Source organism: Palaemon carinicauda, chromosome 3, assembly GCF_036898095.1.
Source record: "Palaemon carinicauda isolate YSFRI2023 chromosome 3, ASM3689809v2, whole genome shotgun sequence".
NCBI classification, from domain to species: Eukaryota; Metazoa; Arthropoda; class Malacostraca; order Decapoda; family Palaemonidae; genus Palaemon; species Palaemon carinicauda.
The window spans coordinates 196,754,520-196,760,546 of NC_090727.1; the positions used below are offsets into that span (position 1 = coordinate 196,754,520).

Below are 6,027 nucleotides of genomic sequence, written 5' to 3' on the forward strand. Positions count from 1 at the left end.
CGGTCTTTCCTTGATTGCTTCCCAAACAATGGTCAAAGGCCAAAAGCCTATTGAGGACCGTGTCCTTGCAACTACCTTGACTATTGAAGATCATCCGCATGGATGCCTAGTCGGAAGAATGGGGTGTTCACTCCCATCAGAGGAAAATCCAAGGAATTCGGTCATTTCTATCCAAGGCCATGGTAGTCCTGTCGTGGTTGGTGAAACTCTCTCCATGCAGATCAGACCTCCTCAGGCTGATCTGGGACATGGAAGCGATAATGAGACGTCGGAACCGACAAGGCTTGAGAGCGTCTCATATAGTTTGGGCGATGTTAGCCATCCCTTGCCTAAGGGGATGGCGCCTATCAGCAGTTCATGTACTATCGATCCGCAATGTGACAGCGGATGCTCTACTCAGGCTCAAGCCGATAGAGTTAGAATGGTCCACAGATGGAGACGTATTCTCTCTCAAATGGGAACAAATCCCTGAGCTGCAGATCGACCTCTTCGTGACGAGCGTCATCAAGAAACTACCTTGATATATAGCACCATACGAGGATCCTCTGGAGGAGATAACAAACACCATGTCTCTAGTATGGAAGGGATGGACTCAGGAATTCCTGCCCATCCCATCCAACCTCCTGCTGAAGGTACTCAACATGTTAAGATCCTTCCAGGGAGGGGTAGCTCTGGTGGGTCCCAAATACCCCAAGAGCAACTGGTTCCCTCTAGTGAAGGAACTGAGGCTGAGGCTGGCCCTAGTACTGAACCCAGCACTATCTCAGAGGGTTCAGAAGTTAATTGCCTTCGGTTTATCACAGAGAGCCCAAACCCTTCATTTCATGATTTTCTTGCCCTAGCAGTTAGGAAAAGATTTGGGATCTCAGAAGGCAATATAGAATTTTTAGAAGTATATAAGTCTATGTTAACTAGAAGACAATACGAGTCATCTTGTAAAATGTGGGTTGCTGTTTTAAAAGCAAAAGGACCGAAGGAAATTTCAATGAACTTCAGTCTGTCCTTCTTTGTCCACCTTCATAATCAAGGTCTGGCAGCCAATACGATAACTACGTGCAAGTCAACCTTGACTAGACCTCTTCTATATGCCTTTCAAGTGGATCTGGTGAATTAAATCTTTAATAAGATTCCAAAGGCATGCGCAAGGCTTAGGCCTGCAACACCTCCAAAGCCCATCTCAGGGTCTTTGGACAAGGTCCTACATTATGGCTCATCTGTGAACAATGAAGATTGTTCCCTCAAAGATTTAACCAAGAAGGTTATTTTTCTGTTCGCTATACCCTCCGGGGCTAGAGTTCACAGAAGGGGGAGAACTGAATCTCTTTCCTGATCCAACCTTTCTCCCTAAGAACGAGCTACCCACTAATAGGTGGGGTCCCTGGAGAATCTGCCCTCTGAAGGAAGATGTCTCTCTATGTCCTGTAGTGTGTCTAAAGGTCTATCTTCGTAGAACTTCAGACTGCAGGGGAGGACAGCTCTTTAAAGGAGAAACCTCTGGATCAAACTTATCCCTAAAACAATTGAGGGGGAAGCTCACCTACTTTATTCGCATAGCAGATTCTGACAATACACCCACCGGTCCTGATCCGAGAAAAATTGCTTCATCGCTGAACTTTTTTCAGTATATAGACTTTGAGCGTCTTTGCTCATATACTGGATGGAAATCATCCAGAGTGTTCTACAAACACTATGCTAAATAGGTCAATGAACTGAAGCATTATGTGGTGGCGGCAGGTAGTGTATTAAAACCTATCGTCTAATTACTGCGATGAACAGTTAATTGATTGAGACTATCAATTAAAGGGAAAAGGTGTCAACACTTCTGATGTGATAGCCATTAAATGAGTGTTACCATGGTGACACTAATTATGTTCAAAATCTCAGGTGTGGACTTATACAGATAACACTTGTGCCGTGTGTACGTAGTACACAGTGTTTATAGGATACAACATTTACAGAAATTATAAAGGAAAAATTTATCAAAAATTTTCAGTCTTAGAGTGACACTCATCATTTCTTCCTTTTCAAAGGGGGAAAATAATTTTTGTATACGTTGCAAGTATAATTCCTTTATCATGTTACATTCGTTTCACTTCTTATTTCATATAGTCATTTATTAGAGATAAATGTCTATTAGAATGTAATTGCGTCTTAATTCGCCCAGCAATTTGCATATTTAAGATGCCAGAGTTCTTTGACTTACACATATAAGTAAACCTCATATCATTGTATGCTTACAAACAATGGATATAGTGGACACATATTGTTTTGACAACATATACAAAACATGAGACCGTTTTTATACTCATTGAATACTTATGTCTGTTCATACAATATATTCTAACCTTGAGGCCCCTTTTCTACCGTCTAGTATGAGTCTTCGCTCTAGGGGGCAGGAAGCACTAACACTGTCTATGATTAGTGATAATGACGGATAGCAGTAACGTCATTTTTCTCAAATGGTCCAGATGACCATAGAAAAATTGTCCCAAGGTTACGGCACCGATGAAAATCCACAGATAGAGTAATGCTCTGGTAAACTTCCATCAGGGCGACATGGCTTGAGCCCAAAAAACGGATTTTGAGCGAAGCGAAAAATCTCTTTTTTAGTGAGATAGCCATGTCGTCCTGATGGACCCACCATCCTTTTCTATAGAAAAGGTCTTCGCAGAATCCCTCTCGAAACTACTATATCTGTAGCACCATGCTCAACGCAACAAGAAATGTCCGTCATCATGGGTATGGCACCATCTTGATACTCAATAGTAGTATGGGAAGTAGGGTAACCTTGATAACGGCTCCCCTTCCAAAATTGCCACTCTTCCCCCTCGAAGCAAAAACGCTATTCGGGGTGAAGATCGCTATGTGTCGTATCAAGACATACGTCCCTGATTTATGCAATACAGTGGAACCTCTACATACGAACGTATCTACATCCGAATTTTCCAACAGTCAAAGTAAAATTCAAGCAATTTTTTTTACTCTACACCCGAATTCTATTTCGACACACGAAGTAAGCAATTTTCGTCGTACCGGTTGTATCCGAATTTTTCGACACGCGAAGTACAATTCGAACACGTTCCTACTCTACACCCGAATTTTTTTTCGACACCCGAAGTAAACAATACCAGTACGCATAGGTGGTACTCATAGCGCCGGATGTATTTTTTATTTCCGCCGATAGAAGGCAGCACTTCGACCTCGGAGGGACCCTCAATTAGCGTGGCTTGGATCAGTCCTCTGTTCTCGTTGGCTTCGTGTGGTTGGCACAACCACACGAACTGTTTTAATGGTGATTTTTTACGTGCATCCTTTTACGGTAATTTACGTAAAGCATGGGTCCTAAAAGGCTTAGTTTTGCAAGTGGTAGTGGTAGTGGTGAGAAAAGGAAGAAGGAAATGCTTTCTTTAGACGTAAAGCAAGAAATTATTGAAAAACATGAGCGAGGCGTCCGCATGAGTGAACTTGCTAAAGAATATGGCCGTAATATGTCGACGATCTCGACAGTCTTGAAACAGAAGGAAGCCATTAAAGCAGTGAAACCTTCTAAGGGGATCACCATCATTTCAAAACGTCGTAGCCATATCATAGAAGAGATGGAATGACTTCTGCTAATCTGGATCAAGGACAGAGAGATTGTTAGCGACACCATCACCGAAACCATCATCTGCGAGAAGACGCACGCCATCTTCACGGACTTGAAGGAGGAGAGCTCTGGCGGTGATGCTGGGGAGAGTTCAACCGAACCTTCCTCAGACGATTTCAAGGCATCTTGTGGCTGGTTTGAGAAATTTAAGAAACGGTCCGGGATTCATTCAGTTGTTCGCCACGGAGAGGCTGCTAGTGCGGACACAAAGGCTGCAGCTGACTTTGTCAAGAACTTTGAAAGGATCGTGCAGGAAGAAGGCTACGTAGAGCAGCAGGTGTTTAATTGTGATGAAACTGGGCTGTTTTGGAAGAAGATGCCCAGTCGAACCTACATCACCGCCGAACAGAAGAAATTGCCTGGGCATAAGCCAATGAAGGATCGATTGACTCTTGCTCTATGTGCCAACGCTAGCGGGGACTTTAAAGTCAAGCCCTTACTGGTTTACCATTTGGAGAACCCTAGGGCCTTTAAGGCACACAATGTGGATAAGGACCAGCTTCATGTTTTCTGGCGATCCAACTCGAAGGCCTGGGTCACTACGCAGTTCTTTGTCCAATGGGTTAACCAAGTTTTTGGCCCTTCTGTGAAGAAGTATCTTCATGAGCAGAAATTGCCTTTAAAGTGCCTGCTATGCCTTGACAATGCACCCGCTCACCCCCCCCCCCCCCCCCCCCCCGGACTTGAAGATGATATCTTCGATGAATTTAAGTTCATAAAGGTGCTGTATCTTCCACCGAATACCACCTCTATCCTCCAGCCCATGGACCAGCAAGTCATCTCGAATTTCAAGAAGCTCTACACTAAGCACCTATCCAAGCAGTGCTTCAATGTCACGCATAGCACAAACTTGACTTTGCGTGAATTTTGGAAAAGCCACTTCAACATCGTGCACTGCTTGAAGATCATAGATCAGGCTTGGGTGTGATTAACTCGACGAACCCTCAATTCTGCCTGGAAGAAGCTGTGGCCTGATGCAGTTTCTCCCCAAAATTTCGAAGGTTTTGACCCCGAACCTGATCCTGTGGTGGGTGCAGCGGAAGACGTAGAGGAAATCGTCTCCCTTGGCAAGTCCATGGGTCTGGAGGTCGACGCAGATGACATCACGGAACTCGTCGCCGAACATCACGACGAACTTACCACAGAGGAGCTCAAGGAACTCCATGCTATGTCTGAGCACATGAGTGATGACGAGGAAGGGATCGAGGAGGTAAAACATGTGTTAGGTTCGGCGCAAAAAAAGAGATGTTAGGAAAATATCAAGACGTGGTCGACTTCATCGACAAATACCATCCAAAAAAATTGCAGGTTTGTCGTGTAGTTGCGCAGTTCGATGATGTTTGCCTAACTCAATTTCGAAACATTCTGAAAAGCCGTACCAAGCAACTTTCTATCGATAGCTTCTTTAAAAAAACTACAAAGCGAGCTCGTGATGAAGAGGAAGGAAGTGGTTCAAAGAAAACGGCAAAGAGTGAAGAGAAAAAATTCAATCAATTTTAAGTGGAGAGAGTGAAAGTGATTAATATTAATCATCAAAAAGAAAGAAAGAAAATGTAAAAAAAATTTAAAATATAAAAATAAAAAAAATAAATAAGCTAAGTTAGGTTAAAGTTCACTTAGTGTAAGTTAGAATAAGTTACGGGAGTGTACGTTTATTGTAGTTAACCTCTCTACCTCCTCGCCGCCCGTCCGTTTCCTCTCTGCGTAGCAAGACCAACAACACCTGCGCTGGAGTTTCTAAAGTAAAGTAACGCTAAAAACCCGTTTCTTATTTATAATTTTTTGATAATTATTCTTTTTTACATGTGTATTATCTAATTTAGTGTGCATTATTGTCATGTGTAATTATGTGTAGTAATTTATTAAGAAATTATCATAGGTTTTTGGGCTCAACCACAGATTAATCCTATTTCAATGTATTCTTATGGGAAAATTCTTTTCGACATCCGAACATTTTCTACATCTGAAGTCGGTTGTGGAATGGATCAAATTCGTATGTAGAGGTACCACTGTATCCCTAAGAGAATGTTAAGGATATTCGTGCGGGGAGTTAGAATTCTGGAGACCTAAAGGTAAATTCTCTGGGAATATCACTATAGTACCTATATCCTTTGGAAGCTACTATTAGGAACATTCCATCAGGACGACATGGCTATCTCACCCAAAAATAGATTTTTCGCTTCACTCAAAATCCGTTTTTCATGAATGTTATTTATTTTTATTGGTTTGTTTGTATATTTCTTTTCATAGAAATCATTAAATTATGATTCAAAATTCACTTTCCTGCCCCTATACTAGAAAAAAATAATGGGCTCAGATCACAAACTTTTTTATGATATTTCGAGACAATGTAGGTCAGTCGATATCACAGATTGATAATT

General features: G+C 42.2%; 1 pseudogene; it reads left to right on the forward strand.

Annotated features, from left to right (window-relative positions):
- The first annotated feature begins 566 nt into the window (after positions 1 to 566).
- Positions 567 to 6,027, forward strand: part of LOC137636351 (uncharacterized) — a 19,402-nt pseudogene continuing 13,941 nt past the window's right edge.